We start from the raw sequence: 21,378 nt of genomic DNA, 5'->3' as shown, positions 1-21,378 counted from the left end.
CTGCCCAGACGTGGATTGGAGTCAAGCTGCAAAACACCAGAATTATAAGCACAGATAAATGCGCACTTTCTAGAAGTGGCATTTCTGTGATAGTAATAAAAAATACACCCACACCAGTAAGCAGTATTTATTATCACCATCACAACCATACCAAACACGCCTACGCTACCCCTCATAAATCAGACAATACCCTTTACACATAAAGCAGGGCATTTCTAATGCAATCCTATGAGAAGGCAGCACTCACAGCAGTGAGACACCTAAGTTAGGCTGTTTGTCACTACCAGGACAGGCCATGCAATATGGCACATGTCCTGCCTTTCTACATACATGGCACCCTGCCCCTAGGGCTAGCTAGGGCGTACTTTAGGGGTGACTTACATGTAGTAAAAGGGGAGTTCTGGGCCTGGCAAGTAAATTTAGAAGCCAGGTCCCTGTGGCAGAAAACTGCGCACACAGGCCCTGCGCTAGCAGGCCTGAGACAGGTTTGAAAGTTTACTTCAGTGGGTGGCGCAAGCAGCGCTGCAGGCCCACTAGTAGTATTTAATTTACAGGCCCTGGGTATAGAGATACCACTGTACAAGGGACTTATAGGTAAATTAAATATGCCAATTAGGTATAAGCCAATCATACCAACTTTAGATGGGAGAGCACCTGCACTTTAGCACTGGTCAGCAGTGATAAAGTGCTCAGAGTCCTAGAGCCAACAGCGAAAGGTCAGAAAAACCAGGAGGAAGGAGGCAAAAAGACTAGGGATGACCATGCGTATGGCCAAAAGTCCAACAACTTGGTATAGGAAATTGGTTTATTAGTTGTGTGGCCTGGACAAGTAACAGGTCCACAGTTTTTCCTTACTGGGAACCAAGCACCACACTCTAGCACTTGACACTCTCAAAGTAGCGAAGCAGGGCAGTCCAAGGTCCACTCAGGGGAGGTGGTGTGGGATAGTAATCACAGCTCACTGGCATGCTGTACTAACACTCAATAAATGATTGCCCAGTCAGTGTTTTTTCTTTACAAAAAGGAAAGTACGTTTATTACACACACACTACTAAATCCTATGCAGTCATTTACAAATATGTAAATGGAAAATATATAAAATATCATTGTGCACCTATAGTGCTGGAACTGTCAAAAAATAACTCTGCTTTATCCAGACATGTGGAGGATACTTACTTTCCTTTTCTGTGATATTGGGTATGATAAAATGTGTCTAAACTCTAATATGTACAGTGAATCCAAACGTTGAGTCTGTTACTAGTAAATTACTGCCTTATGTTTTCATTTCATGTTAACAAAAATCAAAAACAAACTCAAACAAAAGCTGATGAAAAGGCATGTATCATAAGATGAAACGTGAGAGCACCAATAAAAAAAAATAAAAAAACATGACAGGGGTACCTGTTCACAATCAGAAATTACACTTGTAAAATGTAATAAGGCAATTCCAGTGTTATCCTATGGGAAAGGTAGGCCATGTTGTAAGCAGAAAGCACAAGCACTTTAGATCTGGCTAACAGTTATAAAGTGTACAAAGTCCTAAGGTCAGCAAAAATGAAGTGAGAAAAAACAGGAGGTCTGAAGACAAATGTGTTAGGGGGAAACCACACAAAGGTTGCCAGGTGTAGCAGAATGCAGCAATGGTTCTTTAGACAAAATAAAATGTTACCTTTCACTAACAAAAAAACGTATTTCCATCTCTTCCATTGTACTTTAATTGCAGTCAACTATCTTTACATGTAGACATCAGAATTGGGATTGGTTGGATTTTTACATTCAGCTAAATAGGCATTCTAAATGTAAAAACTCTGCCCTAATGTTGATATTTTAGCATACACAAAGTTTGGCTTAGGGGTAAAATGGTGTTTTTTTTCCTGGGTGTACCACCTTACACAAGCGAGTAGAGTATCAAAATCCTTTGTCATGTGTAATTATAGTCTTGTTTTTTTGGACCCTTAGTTGCCCCATCCTGTTTTGCTCCTTGCAGTGCGCTTTTGTTGCCTACACATTGTTTGTCTGTTTTTTCCCACTCTTTTTCCCTCCCCCTCCTGAATTCATGCCAGCCCCTCACAGGATTTCTTATGGAGGTTGTTGTGCGAACTCCAATGAGAAGCCTCTGACCCAGTCTCAGCACTCACCCCCACTGCCTCTGCCTTGGTCCTCATGTCTGCTGCTCAGCTGCAGAACAGAAGGCCACTGGTTCTATCCCACAGTCTGCATGGACTGATTCACCTTATGTAATTGCTGTGTTTGCTATCATGGTAATTTTTTTAAGGAAAGTGATTTTTATTTTTATTTTATAAAGTGTCATTTTAATCTTACTTTTCTGGATCCTTAACTACCCCATTGTCTTGCCTCCTTGCTGTGCTCTGTTGTTGTCTGCACTTTGTATGTCTGTTTTTTTCCGCTTTTTTTTCTTGTCATTTTTTCCCTCCCACACCCACCACCCTCCCAAATCCCTCCCACCTCCCTGCTAGATCCTCCCACCTCCTGGACTAGTTATGAAGGCTGCTGCACAACTGCACCACTTTTGGGTGCAGCGGGCGTGCCGCTGATGCCAACGGTAAGTACGTTTGTGCTAGTCCACATAGGACTGGCCCAGTGCCAATAACCTTGACCCTACTCACCCCCAGAGATACTCCTCTGTGGATCTCTGTGTTCTCGACCCTGGACGCAACAACAACTGCAGCCTCACACCATTCCTCCACACAGTGGGACCATTCACCTGCACCCATTCCCTATACTCCCGCACCCAAAGACTGACCGCCTTAACTGCTACTAATGTCTTGCCATTCCCACCGATGGAGGCAGCCTCTGAACAACTCAGGTGCACCGTATTCAACACCAGATCACTTTGCAAATACTCAACTGAAGTATGCGATACCATCTTCACCCTCGCCCCTGACGTAACCTTCATCACAGAGACCTGGGTTACCCCCATCTCAGCCCAGACATTGATACGACAACACCCCCAACAACAAAATGAAACACTGCAACCGCACTAACAGGCACGGAGGCGGCATCACAATCATACACAGGGAATCAATCACCTGCACCATTACCAACAATGAAACCACAACCATCATGGAACACATGCACTTCCACCCCACACCAACGACAACACCGCCATCAAAAGGCACCCTTGCATATACACCCCCAAGACCAAGAGCTGGCCTCAGCGATGCCATCATTTAAATAATCACTACGCTCTCCATTAAATCAAACACTATGGCCCTCATTCTGACCTTGGCGGTCGGCGGAGAGGCGGCGGTCGGACCGCGAACAGACCAGCGGTATTAAAAATGGCATTCTGACCGCGGCGGTCACCGCCGCGACCGACCGCCACTTCCCCACTCCGACAGCCACGGCGGTCATGACCGACGGGCTGGAGTCTGCGCACTCCGGTCCGGCGGTCGACCCAAGACTGCCAACGGTATCATGACCCTGCTTACCGCCGCGGTTTCTGGCGTCCGGGAACCGCCATGCGAACCATGGCGGTAGGCACTATCGGGGCCAGGGAATTCCTTCCCTGGCACTGATAGGGGTCTCCCCCACCCCCCACTGCCCCCCGAGTCCTCCCCCCACACCCTCCACCCCCCTGCCACCCCCCAGAGGTGGTACGAACCCCCTCCCCACCTGCACCCCGACATGCACATACACGCACCCCGACATGCACACACCCCCAACATGCACATATACACACCCCCTACACACACACATACACAACGGGGACACATACCCGCACACATACATGCCGACATGCGCACCCGCCGAACTAAACACATTGCCCATAGGCACAGCAGCACTCCCCGCCCGCATGCACGCACTCACACACCCCCTCTACACACTCACACGCACACCCCCATGCACGCACACATCACACAACACCCCCCCACCCCCTCCCCTCACGGACGATCAACTTACCTTGTGCGTTGGTCCTCCGGGAGGTGACAGGAGCCATGGGGAGGTGACCGCCAACAGAAGACCGCCAACAGAAGACCGCCACACAGAAATGTGGGTCGTAATTCTGTGGGCGGTGTTTTGCTGGCGTGGCGGTGGAGGTTGACCAGTCTCCACTTTCCCGCCGACCGCCAGTGTGGCTGCTGGCGGTTTTCCGGCGGAACGCTCCCATCGGTCAGAATGCGCACAGCGGCATACCGCCGCGGTCGGCGGTCTTCACCGCGCCGGTAACTCAGCGGTCTTGCGAAAAGACCGCCAAGGTCAGAATGAGGGCCTATGTCTTCCTGGTTTTACCTCAACTGCCACCTGCATGATCCCATCAAAACCAACTCCACTGACCTAGCGGAAAGACATGACAACATCTTTCTCGAACAGCTGGTCACGGACCCCACTTACAAAGCAGGACACAAGCTGGACTCCAGCTTCATGTCCAGCAACAGAATCAGCTACAGCCAAACCACAGAGCTCACTTGTTTGGACCACTACATCATACACTTCACCCTTACCTGATCCCCCTGAACTGCCCTCATCAGCCACAGCCACAACTCCCGTAGCTGTACCAAGGTCACTCAGCAGCAATGGATAGAAGCCATCAGCACCAGTCACAGCTTAACATTACCGCCAACTTAGATCAGACAGCACACGACTTTAATCACTGGATCATCAGTGCGGCTGACCTGGTCACCCCAACCAAACCAGCCTAGACCCATAGAAAAACAAAATAAGCAAAGATAGTTGTTACATCTCAGAACTCAGCCCATCAAAGTGCAGGTGCAAACAACAGGAGAGAAGATGGAGCACCAGCAAGAACTGCACTGACTGAGCCGCCAGCTCACCACCATGCTCAATGCCTCGTTAACCATGGCCACTTTTCCAGAAATCTGGAAAAATGCCAAGAAGCCCTCTGCAGACCCAAGTGAGCTTAAGAATTATTGCCCGATCTCTCCCATTCCCCACCAAAGCCCTGGAGAAGGCCATCAACATCCAACTCATTGAACACCTGGAGAGAAACAACCTGCTAGACCCCTCCCAATCAGTGTTAGAGCCAATCACAGCACCAAGACAACTCTGAGCTCCGCAACAGATAAAATCCACACCATGCTCGCCAAAGGATAAGCAGCCTTATAAGTTAAGGCTTATAGGATAAGTTCCTGCGCGACCTCTTTGCCACCTTCAACACCATCTCCCACCACACACTGATCAACCGAATATGCCATATTGGGATCACAGACAATGCACTCAGATGGATGCTATCCTACCTCACAGGAAACACCCAGGGAGTCTGCCTCCCCCCTTCACCTTACAGGTCAAGCACACCATCTACGGTGTTCACCAAGGCTCCTCTCTAAGCTCAACACTCTTGAACGTCTACATGACGCTATTCACAGACATTGTGAGACTGCACAACATCAACATCATCTCCTATGCTAACAACACATACCTCATTTTCTCGCTCTCAACAGACCCCACCAAGTTGAAGACCAACTCCCACAACTGTATGAATAACGTTTCCATGAGGATGAAGGACAACTGACTGAAGCTCAACATGGACAAAATGGATGTTCTCATCTGCAGCAGACACTCAATACTCTGGAACGACTCCTGGTGGCCAGCAGAGCTCGGACCCATCCCCACTCTGAAATATCACAGTTACAACCTCTGCATCATTCTCTACAGCAAGCTCTTCATGAAACGCTAAGTCAATGCCATTTCCTCAGCTTGCTTCCACATGCTGTGCATGCTCCGCAAGATGTTTGAGTGACTCCCCATCGTCACAAGAAAGAAAGTGATGTAGGTCCTCATCACCAGCCAACTGGACTATGGCAACGCAGTCCAAGCAGGCACCACCACCGAAGTCATGCAAAGACACCAGATGATCCATGACACAGCTGCAGACTGATCCTCAACCTGTCCAAGAGAACCCACATCACCCACCACCTGAAGGACTTCCATTGGCTCCCTATACAGAAAATATGCCACTTCAAGCTTCTGACCCATGCCTAAAAAGCCCTCCATAACCAAGAACCCACCTACCTGAACAACTGCCTTCACCTCCACCAATAGTGCACTACGCCTTTTGTTTTAAAGTGAATGAAAGAAGGATGAATACCATATTTAACAAGAGAAATTCAGAAAATTCTGCACGTTTTGACAGCATGGCAATACTGCCTGCAGCGCGTGTTTGCTTGAAGTGAAGTAAAAATATGTTTGCACACATTTCAGAAGATGCCTGTAGTTCGATTAGCTTCATTGTTATGACAGTTGTCTGGCAGTAGAGTTGTTTTTATTTCCCTTCCTTCAATTCTGCATAAAATAGAATTGCTCCATGAGAAAATGTGATCTATTAGTGTCGGTGCTCTGGCGAGACGGCCATCCCTTAAACAGACGGCACTTATTGGAAATTAAACCTCTACTAATGTATTGTTATTACTTGAGCGTAATTTGCTGCTTCAGCAGGGATTTGCAGGCAATCTGATGGAAAAAGTTCTTCCAGGGGGCTGTTAATATTTCTTTTACATTGAAATTCCACATAATGGATGTTGCCCTAGGCTGACTAATGATCTCTGGACTGGAACAGTGATTTGTAACTAAGTCAGCCCTCGAAGGAGATTTAGGCCCTCATTCTGACCCTGGCGGTCGGTGATAAAGCGGCGGCCAAGCCGCCAACAGGCCGGCGGTCTAAAATATGCAATTCTGACCCTGGCGGGAACCGCCAACACAGCCCGCCAACTTAACACTCCGACCGCCACAGCGATACAAACAAACAGCGCGGCGGTTCCCGCCAACAGCCCGGCGGCAGACAAAGTACCGCCCACCCTATTACGACCCACCAATCTGCCACCTTTTCCGGGGCGGGAGCACCGCCGATAAGAACACGGCGGAAACAGACTACGAACGGGAAAACGCTCACCTCTACGCACTCCACGCGAGATTCCGGCAGTATGGAGCCAGAGTTGCAGGTCATCCCGCACTCCTATTCCTGCTCATATACCAGGAGCACGCCCGGCGGCGCGGAAGACATCGGTGAGTACTGCACCTACGACACAGGGGAGGGAAAAGATTACCGGCACACACCCACCCACCCACACCCACTACAACACACACATCAATGCATTCCCACAGATCACTGTCACAACCCACAAACCACCCCCCTCCGAAATAATGCAAAGACCAAAAGAAGAGATCATAAACGGGCAGATATATTGAAATATGTACACCAGTAATCCCAATAAATAAATAAACTATGTACAAAATATATACAGCTACTAAATGTAGTCCAACCACTGTCCGTGGATCACAGGGGTCCTGTGCAAAGGGGCAAGGCCCAGTCCCACGACAAGAACTCCACGGAGAGAACACTGCAGGGGCATCAGAAAGAAAATAGGACAGGCACCTCAGGGGGAAGGGAAGGGGGGGCACCTCAGCCACTTGAGTACACGACGCCAGATCCACGAGGGGACTCCATGACCACTGGCCCATCCTGGGGAGTGCAAAGCCACAGTCCATACAGTCCATACAGTGGGTGGCCTGCCCACTGGGCCATCCTGGGGAGAGCAAAGCCACAGTCCATACAGTCCATACAGTGGGTGGCCTGCCCACTGGGCCATCCTGGGGAGAGCAAAGCCACAGTCCATACAGTCCATACAGTGGGTGGCCTGCCCACTGGGCCATCCTGGGGAGAGCAAAGCCACAGTCCATACAGTCCATACAGTGGGTGGCCGCCCACTGGGCCATCCTGGGGAGAGCAAAGCCACAGTCCAAACAGTCCATACAGTGGGTGGCCTGCCCACTGGGCCATCCTGGGGAGAGCAAAGCCACAGTCCATACAGTCCATACAGTGGGTGGCCTGCCCACTGGGCCATCCTGGGGAGAGCAAAGCCACAGTCCATACAGTCCATACAGTGGGTGGCCTGCCCACTGGGCCATCCTTGGGAGAGCAAAGCCACAGTCCATACAGTCCATAACAGACCCCACTGCCACTGGAGGAGGCAAGTTGGCCAGAGGACATCCTGCAGCCCTGCCCGAGATAGATCCTGCCCTGCCACGTCTGCCAAAGGGCCAGCGGTTCTTGCCCTGAAGGGCCCAGTTCCGCGGTTCTTGCCCTGAAGGGCCCAGTTCAGCGGTTCTTGAGACGGCGGGGCCCAGCGGAGCGGTTCTTGCCCTGAAGGGCCCAGTTCAGCGGTTCTTGTGACGGCGGGGCCCAGTTCAGCGGTTCTTGAGATGGCGGGGCCCAGTTCAGCGCTCCTTGCCTTGAAGGGCCCAGTTCAGCGGTTCTTGAGACGGCGGGGCCCAGTTCAGCGGTTCTTGAGACGGCGGGTCCCAGTTCAGCGGTTCTTGAGACGGCGGGGCCCAGTTCAGCGGTTCTTGAGACGGCGGGGCCCAGTTCAGCGCTCCTTGCCCTGAAGGGCCCAGTTCAGCGGTTCTTGAGACGGCGGGGCCCAGTTCAGCGGTTCTTGAGACGGCGGGGCCCAGTTCAGCGGTTCTTGAGACGGCGGGGCCCAGTTCAGCGGTTCTTGAGACGGCGGGGCCCAGTTCAGCGCTCCTTGCCTTGAAGGGCCCAGTTCCGCGCTTCTTGAGACGGCGGGGCCCAGTTCAGCGGTTCTTGAGACGGCGGGGCCCAGTTCAGCGGTTCTTGAGACGGCGGGCCCAGTTCAGCGGTTCTTGAGACGGCGGGGCCCAGTTCAGCGGTTCTTGAGACGGCGGGGCCCAGTTCAGCGCTCCTTGCCTTGAAGGGCCCAGTTCAGCGGTTCTTGAGACGGCGGGCCCAGTTCAGCGGTTCTTGAGACGGCGGGGCCCAGTTCAGCGGTTCTTGAGACGGCGGGGCCCAGTTCAGCGGTTCTTGAGACGGCGGGCCCAGTTCAGCGCTCCTTGCCTTGAAGGGCCCAGTTCAGCGGTTCTTGAGACGGCGGGGCCCAGTTCAGCGGTTCTTGAGACGGCGGGGCCCAGTTCAGCGGTTCTTGAGACGGCGGGGCCCAGTTCAGCGGTTCTTGAGACGGCGGGGCCCAGTTCAGCGCTCCTTGCCTTGAAGGGCCCAGTTCAGCGGTTCTTGAGACGGCGGGGCCCAGTTCAGCGGTTCTTGAGACGGCGGGGCCCAGTTCAGCGGTTCTTGAGACGGCGGGGCCCAGTTCAGCGGTTCTTGAGACGGCGGGGCCCAGTTCAGCGCTCCTTGCCTTGAAGGGCCCAGTTCAGCGGTTCTTGAGACGGCGGGGCCCAGTTCAGCGGTTCTTGAGACGGCGGGGCCCAGCGGAGCGGTGCGTGAGACGGCGGCCGGTCTATGGCCAACTGCTAATTGCCTGGTGGTGCCCTCCTGGGCAGCGGGGATGGTGCTCCTTCACTGCCCACCTGGGCTGTGGGTGGTGGGGCCCTCCTGGCCAGCTGGGCTGGGTCCTCCCTGGGCAGCGGCTATGGGGGTGGTGGGCTCTCCCGGGGCAGCTGTGCCGGTTCCTCCCGGGGCAGCGGCTATGGGGGTTGTGGGCTCCTCCTGGGCAGCAGGCCTGCTGCCTGACCTCTCCGACTTGCTGCCCTTGCCCTCCTTAGTCGTGGGCCTGTGGCCCCTTCCTCCCTTTGGAGCTGTGGCTGGTGACTGTCTCTGGGTGGTGTCCGGGGGGGATGTAGAAGGCGGGCTCCTGCGGCGCCCCTTCCGCCTTCTGCTCCTCTTCCCAGGGGGTGGGCTGGCTGTCCCCTTGCTGCTGGGCGAAGATCCAGACATGCGGGCTGGCGGGCTCCAATACCCCTGCACCCTTGTCAAGGGGCCTGCAGGGCTGGTGGTGGCTGAGGTGCTCTTCTTACCCCGACGAGAAGGAGGGGGGGGCTCAGGGTCAGGAAAGAAGTTAGTAGTGGCGAGGAAGAGCTTCTTGGGACAATGGAGAGTGGTAGGTACAGTGGGAATGGGAGTGGAGGGAGAGGATGTGGTTGTAGGTGAGTCACGTTTGCTGTCTTTGGGTGCAGGTGCAGGAGGGATAGGCTGTCGTGAGGTGGATGGCTGTTGGGTGGGTGGGTGGCTGCGTTTGTGTGGTGTGGAAGAGGGGGTGACAGACACAGTGGGAGAGGACACAGGGGACGTGTAAATGGCAGTGGGGGTGGTGACTGCACGTGTGCGGACTGGAGTGGAGGGTGTGCTGGTGATGGAAACACTGGCTGATGGTGAGGTGAATGGAGGTGTGAGTGTAGACGTCACAGGGAGGGAGGAGGGAGACGAGGAGGTGGGGGTCACAGAGGTGGTAGTGACTGTTGGCATGTCTGCATCGGAATGTTGCGTGTGTGAATGTCTGCGTGATCTGTGGTGCTTATGTTTGGATGAGCTTCTCTTGGGTGTTGAGGTGTGTGCAGGCTGGTCTGATGGTGTGGGTGGGACAGGCAGAGGAACAGGAGACTGGGAGGAGGGAGTTAGTAGAGGCAGGCAGGAGACAGGGACAATGGCTGCCGTCAGTGCTGAGGCCAGAGCCTGGAACGATCGCTGATGGGCAGCCTGACCCGAATGAATGCCCTCCAGGTACGCATTGCTGCGATGAACCTCCCTCTCCACCCCCTGGATGGCATTCAAAAGGGTAGTCTGCCCAACAATGAGCGTTCGGAGGAGGTCAATGACCTCCTCACTGAGGGCAGCGGGGGTAACAGGGGCAGGGCCCGAGGTGCCTGGGGCGAAGGAGATGCCCGGCTTCCTGGCAGAGCGGGCACGGGGCGAACGCTGAGGGGCTGCTGGGAGGGCGGAGATGGTGCGCTGGGTGGCGGCTGTACCTGTAATGGCGGGGGGCACGGATGGTGCCACCCCCGCAAGGGAGCCCCCTTCCGAGGACGTGTCCGTGTCGCTGCAGGGTCCAGTCGTCCCCGTCGTGGAGCTCCCCTCGCCCTCCGTCTCACTGGTCCAGTCTGACTTTGTGGCATGGCCCTCCTGGGCCATGTGAGATGCAGCTCCCTCCTGCCCCGATGCCACTTCTCCTCCGCCTGATGATGCTGATGCACACAAGCACAGAAAGACAAACAAAAAGGGGGGGGGGAGAGAGAAATAAAGGGATATTGATTACATGGATCGCCGGTACAGTTAGCGGACATGACAGACACAGATGCCCCCTGCACTAAGTTGCGCACTTGGGGTCCGCTACGCATTCCGTGGAACATGCCCTACATGCCTAGAGTTGACAACTGCACCCATGGATGACACGGCCCAGGGATGGCTGTACTGACAAACTACTGAGGGTGGTGGCTGGGGACACAGGGGCTTACGGGGGTGCCCAGCCTACAGATATCGCCCTGGCCTAGGGGGACCCCCAGCCCTCCTCCCCCACCCAGACACCTCCACTGCGCGACAACAGAGTAGATAATGCTTGGACTCACCCCCTTGTGTCTGCTGTGCTGCCCTCACGCGCCCATCCAATTCAGGGTAGGCCACCGCCAGGATCCGGAACATCAGGGGGCTCAGTTGACGGCAGGCACCCCGCCTACGTTGGGAGGCCATCCCCAGCAGAGACTCGGCGGTCTTCTTGGTCCCGCGGCGGATGTCCTCCCACCTCTTGCGGCAGTGGGTGCCCCGTCGATGGTGGACCCCCAGGGCCCGGACCTCCTTGGCGATGGCACGCCAAATCCCGATCTTCTCATGGGCGCGGACCTATGTGACACGTACAGGGAGGGAGAAATACCACGTTCAAGTTTCTCAGCATTTTCCTTTCCAGTGGCCCAACGCCCCCCATCCCCGCCAGGCCCCCCGCCAGGCCCAACATGCCCCCCATCCCCGCCAGGCCCCCCGCCAGGCCCAACATGCCCCCCATCCCCGCCAGGCCCCCCGCCAGGCCCAACATGCCCCCCATCCCCGCCAGGCCCAACATGCCCCCCATCCCCGCCAGGCCCCCCGCCAGGCCCAACATGCCCCCCATCCCCGCCAGGCCCCCGCCAGGCCCAACATGCCCCCCATCCCCGCCAGGCCCCCCGCCAGGCCCAACATGCCCCCCATCCCTGCCAGGCCCCCTGCCATGCCCCCCGCCATGCCCAACATGCCCCCCATCCCCGCCAGGCCCCCCGCCAGGCCCAACATGCCCCCCATCCCCGCCAGGCCCCCCGCCAGGCCCCCCGCCAGTCCCCCAAGCCAGCCAGTGGCCCCAAATCCATATTGAATTAAACTCACTTGTTGGTCTGGAGAACCGTAGAGTAGCGCATACTGGGGGAGGACCCCATCCACAAGTTTCTCCAACTCCTCTCCAGTGAAGGCAGGGGCCCTTTCCCCAGGCGCAGCAGCCATTGTCCCTTCCAGACCGAGGTCACAGCAACACTTGCAGTATAGGTCCTCTCCTGTGAAAGTTCAAGTCGCAAGTGGATAAGTAGATAGAAAATGGCGGTCACGTCCGCGGCGGTGCGTACCGCGGCGGTGCGTCCCGCCACCGCCGGCGCCCTTCGCCATTGGCTCCTGAAACCCATAGGCTTCAATGTTAACCAATGCGGCTTCGCGCCGCGGTCTTGGCCCGCCGCCCGCCGCGGTGTGCCACGCCAGCGCATTGACCTCACATCCCATTGTCACACTTCACAGGTCAGGCCGCCGCCATTTCCAGGGCCCACATGGCTCAATTTCAACTGCGTCACACAGGCCTAGGCCTTGCATAGCCACTCAGACACGCCATTCACTGCATAGAGAATCGTATACTGTGCTAGCTGTGAGTACGTACCTGTGGGTTGCTTGACTCTGTGCTCCATGTTGTCCTTCCTAGGCACCGTCCGCTGGGTTGGGCGAGGAGACGGATGAATCCTCCCGTGTACCGACCGCTGGTGGACCTGTCGACAATGGAAGAACGCCACATTATCCTGACCTACCGTCTTAACCGTGCCACTATCCATGAACTGTGTGCCCAGCTGGAGCCCGACCTGATGTCCCCCATCCGCCAACCCACAGGGATTCCCCCTCTGGTGCAGGTCATGTCAGTACTCCATTTCTTGGCAAGTGGGTCATTTCAGACAACCGTGGGAATTGCTTCTGGGATGTCTCAGCCCATGTTTTCGAAGGTGTTATCCAGAGTGTTGTCTGCCCTGATGAAATCCGTGAGGAACTACATCATTTTCCCTGAGGTGGGCGAATTGGCTACAGTGAAGGGTGATTTCTACGCCCTTGGACATATTCCCAACGTCATTGGTGCCATTGATGGGACCCATGTGGCTTTGGTTCCCCCAAGAGACAGGGAGCAGGTGTACAGGAACAGAAAAAATTACCATTCAATGAACATCCAGGTGGTGTGTTTGGCTGACCAGTACATCTCGCATGTAAATGCCAAATTCCCAGGGTCAGTGCATGACGCCTACATCCTCAGGAATAGCAGCATCCCTTACGTGATGGAACAGCTACAGAGACACCGTGTATGGCTAGTGGGGGACTCTGGGTACCCCAACCTGTCGTGGCTACTGACCCCAGTAAGGAATCCCCGGACCAGGGCAGAGGAACGGTACAATGAGGCCCATGGGCGTACTAGGAGGGTGATCGAACGCACCTTTGGCCTCCTAAAGGCCAGGTTTCGGTGCCTGCATATGACAGGTGGATCCCTAATGTACTCACCTAAGAAGGTGTGTCACATCATCGTGGCCTGCTGCATGCTTCACAACCTGGCTTTGCGCCGCCAGGTGCCTTTCCTGCAGGAGGATGGTCGAGACGGTGGTGTTGTGGCAGCGGTGGAACCTGAGGAGAGTGACGAGGAGGAAGACGACGGGGCTGAAACAGACAACAGGGACAGAATCATTGAACAGTACTTCCAATAGGACACAGGTAACATTTCAAAGATAATTTAGTAAATGCTAACTACTCTCCAGCATCTCTGCTGCCTGTCTATTTGCCCCAGTGTATGATGACTGAGTTTTGGCTTTTCCCTCCCTATTTCAGATCTGGGGTCCCCACTACGAGTCCTGTGCTTCGTTTCCCCATGGACTACAGCTTTGTGGCAGCTGTTTGTTGACTTCACCATGTACAAGGACATATTTGCACTGTCATGTCAATTACAATCTATTGAAATCACAGCCAGACTCCTGATATTTTGGTGCAAAATAGGTGTTTATTGAAGTGCTCAAAATGGGATGGGTGGTTTCAAGTGGGTGGGGGCTATGGTGAAGGAATGTCCATGGCAGAGTCCAGAGTAACAGTCACACAGGTGCATTGTCCAGAGGCCTGTGGAGAGATGGAGCATGGGCAGTTCAAGGATGGACAGGGTGACAATGTGGGACAGTGGGATGACATCAGGTGGTATCCATTGCTGGCGGGGGTCTTGACATCCTACTCTGTCTTCTTGCGAGATCTCATGGCCCTCTTGCGGGGTGGTTCTTCTCCTGCAGGAGGTGGGGGTCTGGTGGGCTGCTGCTGTGCGGGGGCCTCCTGTCCACTAGCGCCGGCGGAGGTGGTTGGCTGTTCTTGGTCCAGGCTAGTGGCAGGGGCCCTTGGGTGTTGTTCAGTGTCCGCCCTGTTGTTGACGAGGTCCTGCAGCAGCCCTACCATGGTAACCAGGGTGGTGTTGATGGCTCTGATGTCCTCCCTGTACCCCCGATAGTGTTCCTCCTGCAGCACCTGGATCTCCTGGAACCGGGCCAGTACCGTCGCCATCGTCTCCTGGGAGCGGTTGTATGCTCCCATGATGGTGGTGAGGACCTCGTGGAGAGTGGGTTCCCTGGGCCTCTCCTCCCCCCCTGTCGCACAGCTGCCCTCCGAGTTCCCCTGTTTCCCTGGGCCTCCGCCCCCTGGCCGGTGTGCCCACTACCACTGCCCCCAGGTCCCTGTTGTTGTTGGGGTGGTGGGTTATCCTGGGTGCCCTGTAGTGGTAGACACACCGCAGATTGACGCGCCCTGGAGACAGAGGCATGGGCCCGCTGGGTGGGAGCTGTGCTGGTGTTCCCAGAGGGGGTTGGGTCTGTAGTGGCCTGTGCCTGTGTGAGGGGAACCGACTGTCCAGAGGTCCCCGATGGTCCGGGCTGGTCATCGGTGTCCAGGTCGACAGAGCTGCTGTCATCGCTGACGGCCTCTTGGGTGGGGGGTGTGGAGAATTCTGGCCCCTCCGCCGCGGTGTGTTGACGGTCGGGTCCTGCAGGGGTATAGAGGTATGGTTATAGTTTCAATGTGTGGCATATGGGTGTATCTGTGGGTTCCCGTGTCCCCAAGTGCTGGCATTCGTGTGTGGGGGCTTTGGTGAGGGTGGCTTGTGGGGGGGATGTGTATATGCATTGGGCATGCTTTGGTGATGGGTGTCCATGCTTAGTGGACGCATGCAGGCCTAGGATTTGGGATGTGTGGGTTGTGATGGTGAGACATTGGCGGGGAATAGGTGTGCTGGGGGTGGGGGTGAGGATGGTGGTGGGGGTGAGGATGGTGGTGGGGGTGAGGGTGGGGGTGACGATGGGGGTGGGGGTGAGGGTGGGGTTCGAGGATGGGGGTGAGGTTTGGGGTCTGATTTGGCATGCAGGTGGGGGGGAAGCAGTATTGAAGCTTCAACTTACCAGTATCCATTCCTCCGCCGACTCCTGCGAGGTCGTCAGGATGCAGGATGTTCAAGACTTCCTCCTCCCATGATGTGAATTGTGGGGGTTGAGGTGGGGGTCCTCCGCCAGTCTTCTGCACGGCGATGTTGTGCCTGGATACCATGGAACGCACCTTCCCCCGTAGGTCGTTCCATCGCTTCCTGATGTTTTTCCTATTTCTGGGGTGCTGTCCCACTGCGTTCACCCTGTCGACAATCCTCTGCCATAGCTCCGTCCTCCGGGCAATGCTGGTGTATTGTATCTGTGTGCCGAACAGCTGGGGCTCTACCCGAACAATTTCCTCCACCATGACCCTGAGTTCTTCGTCTGTGAAGCGGGGTTGTCTTTGGGGTGCCATGGGGTAGTGTGTATGATGTGTGGGGTGGAGTATGTGTATTTAAGTGAGTTGAGTGTGGTGGTGTGTGTTGTTTTGTGTGTGGATAGTGTGTGGGTGATGGTGTTGAGTGGCTGTGGCTGTTATTTTTTGGATGCTGGTGTCTCGCTCTTGCCTTCTTGACGAATTTTTTAGCGTAGGGGTTTGTGGGTGATGTGGGTGTGTGTTTTATATTGTATTGTGTGTGTGGGAGTGGTGTGTGTATGTGTATCAGGTGTGTGGGATTCAAATCGTCCAATGTGGCTGAGTTTTGTTCGTTTGTGTGTATTCTGACCGCGGCGGTGTGTCCCGCCAATGGAATACCGCGTTTGAATGACCGCTGCGTGGATTCGTGGGTCGTAATGGGATGGGCGTATTTCTGTTGGCGTGGCGGTGGAGGTTTGGTCACCTCCACCTTTCCGCCGACCGCTGGTCTGGCGGTCTGTTGTGGCGGTCGGATTTTCGGAGGTTTGCCTTCTGCGGGTCAGAATGACCGTGGCGGGTTTCCGCGACCGCGGCAGGATTATGGAGGATTTCTGAACGGCGGTAGGCGCCTTTTACCGCCGAGGTCAGAATGACCCCCTTAATGTTATTTCAATCGATACTGTTAACTAACTGTAAACAATGACTGCTGTTGATGCACATTTAATCCTGTAAAGCAAAGAAAAAGGGACAATGAACTATACTTTCAATCAAATAAAAAAATACATCGTTTTAACCAAGTTACCTAGTATTGTTCATAGGACAAACATATTTCACACAAAGCAATCCTACGTTTAACTTCTGTCAATGGCAAAACAAGTTGCTAAAAGCTTACTTGTTTAAATACTCACTGCTAACATCTGGTGTATTCTACGGGTCATGGATATGAATAGTGGCAAGGCCAAAACAGCGTTCTGTTCTTTCGAGGTCGTCACAATATGAAACACTGATTTGGGGAATAATATCCTCTTGTATTTATAGTCTTTGCTGGAGTATCATAACATATTATATACAAAACAAAAAAACAGTTGTATTTATTATTAACTCCCTTTTGATAAGCGTAAAATCATAATTGTACAGAATAGATGATTAGTTGAGATAGAGCTACATTTTTTGGCAATCCATGTAAACTGTTGTAACTTATTTAGTAATAATTTGAGCTTCCTATCCAATCTGAAGATAATCGTCAATGGCTCTATTCACATCCTCTTTCGATTAATTAGAGTACTGAAACATGTTCCTAATGGCACACCCAGTTTCGATAGCCTTGTGATACTTACACCTAGCAGGAGCATTATTTGTTTCTCAAACCAGATTAATCTGATACATTGGGCCTCATTCCAAGTTTGGCAGTCAAGGCACCGCCATGGTGGCAGCAGCCATCTGACCGCCATTGGCATGATGATGGTGGTCCCCTAGAGGAAAGACTGCAGCAGTCCAGTTGTGCAGACCGCTGCTGTGACAAGGGAGGCCAACGAGGCCAATGGAGATAATGTGACCATGGTGGCACAACCACCACATCCCAGCAGGGAGAAACAGAAAGCATTTAGGAAACAACTCACCTGCAGGTAGCATTACACGACCTGTGCCGCCATGGAGCCCATTACACATGTCCTGCTGTTGCTCATTGATGGAGCCCAAAATCCATGCGGGTGTGGATGCAACCGATGGTAGGAACACACACCTACCTGTGTCATTAAGCTCGACAACAGATCGGTGTGCCGTCATCCACATGAGTTGGGGGTCACTCCACAGGTACCAACACTTTCCATTGTTTTCACAGTCAGAGTCATTTACAAAGAATGCCACATTCACAGCTATCAAACGCCCCCTTTGAGCAGGTCACTGACACTGTACCGCCACACTCCAGAAAAACACACATCTGCCCACCTCCGGTACAGTTACAGTGAGGTGTACAGAACATCGTTTCACACAACACCAACACCACTGCAACATCACATCTACCAATTCAACTGACACCCTCACATACCCTGGACTGTCGTCAGATTGAAGACACATATGTGTGGATGTGACATGGAACACAAATACCCCTTCCATGAAACATCCAACTAATGGACCCACACATCACCAACATTGCAACACAATGGAAGGTCAGTGGGATTCACCAGGAGTACTCATGGAAGGAGACTTTCCTGGGACACACCTCAGTTTGCACATGTCCCTAAAATAACATTTGCACAGGAACTTGTCCTTCATGTATCTCAGGGACAAACAATATTTAAACTAAGTGACATGCCTATCTGCCAGATGTGTAAGTGCATGTCAGGAAAGCACATACAACAGCAGCGACATGGGCCATATAAATAGATGAGAGGGATGGGATTCTTCTTGGGAGGAGGGGTATAGGTCAATGCAGGGTGGGGGATGTATGGCAGGGGGGACTTGGCTGTGGAAGGAATGGGTTGGGATATGGATGGGGCCATCTTGGGTATGGGAGGGGCTTTGAAAGTAACAGGGGAAGGGTCAAGGTCAAAAAGGGAACTCCCCTTAAGAAAACAGGTAGGGTCATCAAAAGGGATTAGGAATTTGGAGCTTGAGGGAGTGATAGGCTTGACTATGGGTGTTGATGCTTTGGAAGTGTGTGTGTGTGTGTGAGATATGTTTGTGTTTGGTTGGTGTCTGAATGATGTGGGAGTGGTGGATGTGTGTGAGTGTTTGTTGGGTTGGTTTCTGTGGGTATGGTGGATGTTGTGGATTTTGTGGTTGTGTCTGTGTGTGTTGGGGTTGTATCTGTGGGTATGGTTGATGTGTTGAATGTGTCTGTGGGTATTGTGATGGTGTTTGGGGGTATGGTGTCTGAGGTGTGGTGGGTTTGTGGGTTGGAGCTGTTGTCTTGGTGTTTAGTGGGTGTGGTGGATGTGTCACTGGGTGTTGTGGTGGTGTCTGTGGGTATGACCAGTGGGGGTGTTTGTTAAAATGGTGGCTGATGTGGTGTGTGTGGGTGAATGTGAAGTCCCTGTGTGCAGGTGTGTCTTGTAGTGTTTGTGTCAATGTGTGCTGCTTGTGTGAGTTGAGGTGGGTGTGTGCAGATGTGTCGGTATGCCGAGGACAGGTAGGGGAATAGGGAATTTGGATTGGGAAAAGGGAGTTGGTGAGGGTAGGGTTGTGGGGGGTGGATGGCTGCCACCAGTGAGGAGGCCAGAGCCTGAAAAGATCTGTGTAGGCCAGACATGTCACTATGAATGCCTTCCAGGCAAGCATTTGTCTGCTGAAGTTGTCTTGCCAACCCCTGGATGGCATTTACAATGGCAGTCTGCTACAAAGAGAATCTCCTCTGGAGGTCAATAGCCTTCTCACTCAGGGCAGCAGTGGTGACAAGGGCTGGGGCTGAGGTGCTTGGGCAAAGGAGATGCCCATCCTCTTGGGTGAACCGGCACTGCCAACTAGGTGGGGAGCAACAGGGAGGTTGGCAATAGAACTAAGGGTGGCAGACAAGGATGGCAGAGGAGCAGGTCCTGGTGGGTCGACCACCACTAGGGAGTGGCCACTGGAGTTAGAATCTGAAGATAACAAGGTTGATCCTGTGTCCTCCGTGGCACTCCCCTCACCCTCCGAGCCACTAGGTCCCACTGTGTCAGTGGTGTCGACTTGAGGTACCATGGCCAGACGCTTGCCCACTTGGTTGCACACTACCTCCTGTGCGTGCCTGGGAAGATGCTGCAATTACAAAGAGGAAAATGGTCACCACATGTTTCTGATCACACTTTAACTACAGCTATGATTAGCAAACATTACCATGATGTCAAATAGGCCCCAGCAAAAAACAACATCAAAGTGGCTCCTACATGTACCAACCCATATGCATGCATGTCACATGAACTGTCAACAGTTGCCCACTGGAAAATCAGGATCTCGGACAACTCCAATTGGAAAGGTAAAGTTGTGCAATCACAGCAACCATTGAACAAGTTGGAGACCACATTACCTTTAATGCTTTTCCTTATGGAGCATACCTCAGTTACACGTTATCTATTGTCATACAATAGTTGGCCAATGCCAAGTTCATTCTCACAGATCCTACAAAAGGCTATGCAGACATCTATTTGTTACATGCACAATAATTCAAAAATAAGAAATGATGCTCCAAAATCCTGCAAGGATGCAGCCAGCAGTACAGTATCCTGAAGAAGTTGACATGGAAATAATCATGTCACACTGGAAACATATTAACATTGCACACTTCACCATGTGTAAATTGTCCTAATGGAGTCATGGTGTTAGTACTAAAGTTGCTCAGGTATACTACACATTTGCATGGAAATGTAGACTGTAGATAAAATGTGCTAATTGTCAGGAAGATATGTCTGCAAAATCCATAACACAATGAATCAGCTAGCCCCAGGTAAATCATCACTGCTGTATGACAGCCCTTACAATGACATACTCTGATTGAATCAGTAAAGGCCATTAGTCTTTCCTATGTTGGAGTGGCCCAGGACTTTACAAGAACTTGTAGAAGGCCCTCAACATGTTGCCCGATGGGAAGCTACATCACTGTCTCCATTTTGGTCCTTCAAACCCAGATGTCCGTGAGTGAATGGTTGTACCCAACCACACGTGCTTCCAACATAACTACAAGTCACTCCATAATGCATGTCAACTGTCAGGTAACATACCTTCCCCATTTTGCATGTGCAGTGCTCTTTGCCACACAATGCCACATCAATGGCATGGAATTGCACATTGTGTGTAAACTCTCCATTCCTACCTGTCATCTCCCTCATTGCTGCTGCAGTTGTGATGCTGAATGACATGCAATGATGGTTGGGGGTATGTGTGAGCCACAAATCAATGGTGACAAACTCTTGTCTGTGGCACCACATGAAATGTTGCCCCATTGCATATATCCAATTCTAAACACAGGTTAGTGTGCACATATATGTGAGGAAATACAGAAATCATCCCATGAACACAGGTAGACCAAGCATGAAACAGCAGTATGCATATTTTTTCAAAAGAGAAAAGGACACATGCTAACATTTCAGCACAGGAAGGTGGGCAACAGTGATGGCCCATAAATCATGTCAATGGGCATTCCCCACTTACAAACGGAAGCTTTTGATCTGTAGCTGCACCCAAAGAGCAATGTATGCTCTGTCACATTCAATGGTGGCATCTTTCACATGACAGACATTAGTGAGGCACCAGCACTTGTCACACACTGAAGACAAATGGCCTCTAAGGTGAGGATGTCAGTTTACTCACTTGACCAGACACATGGCCGAGAACAGTGATCCATCACTTCTTTTTCTATGGGCTGTAAGACTGAGGAGTAGTGGTCTGTTACTTGGAATTTAGATCCACTGCAACATCAAACATTACTTAATTGATCAATGCATACAGCCATGTGTTGTCCCTGGAGAACAATTTTTTGTGAAATGTACTCAGTTGTGTCCTAAGTCTCTGGGCCAATAGGCAAGGCACATCAGCAAGCATCAAATCACATATCTACACAAACTGTTACTCATCTTGTGTATCACACATGGTTCATCCCCAATCATCAGGGGAAGATGCCAGAATCTAATACATCAACTTGACTATGTAACAGGAAGAAATATGCCCTGCTCCCA

Source organism: Pleurodeles waltl, chromosome 2_2 (genome assembly GCF_031143425.1).
Source record: "Pleurodeles waltl isolate 20211129_DDA chromosome 2_2, aPleWal1.hap1.20221129, whole genome shotgun sequence".
Lineage (NCBI taxonomy): Eukaryota > Metazoa > Chordata > Amphibia > Caudata > Salamandridae > Pleurodeles > Pleurodeles waltl.
The sequence above is the reverse complement of the archived record's forward strand: the minus strand, read 5'-3'. Positions refer to the sequence as shown.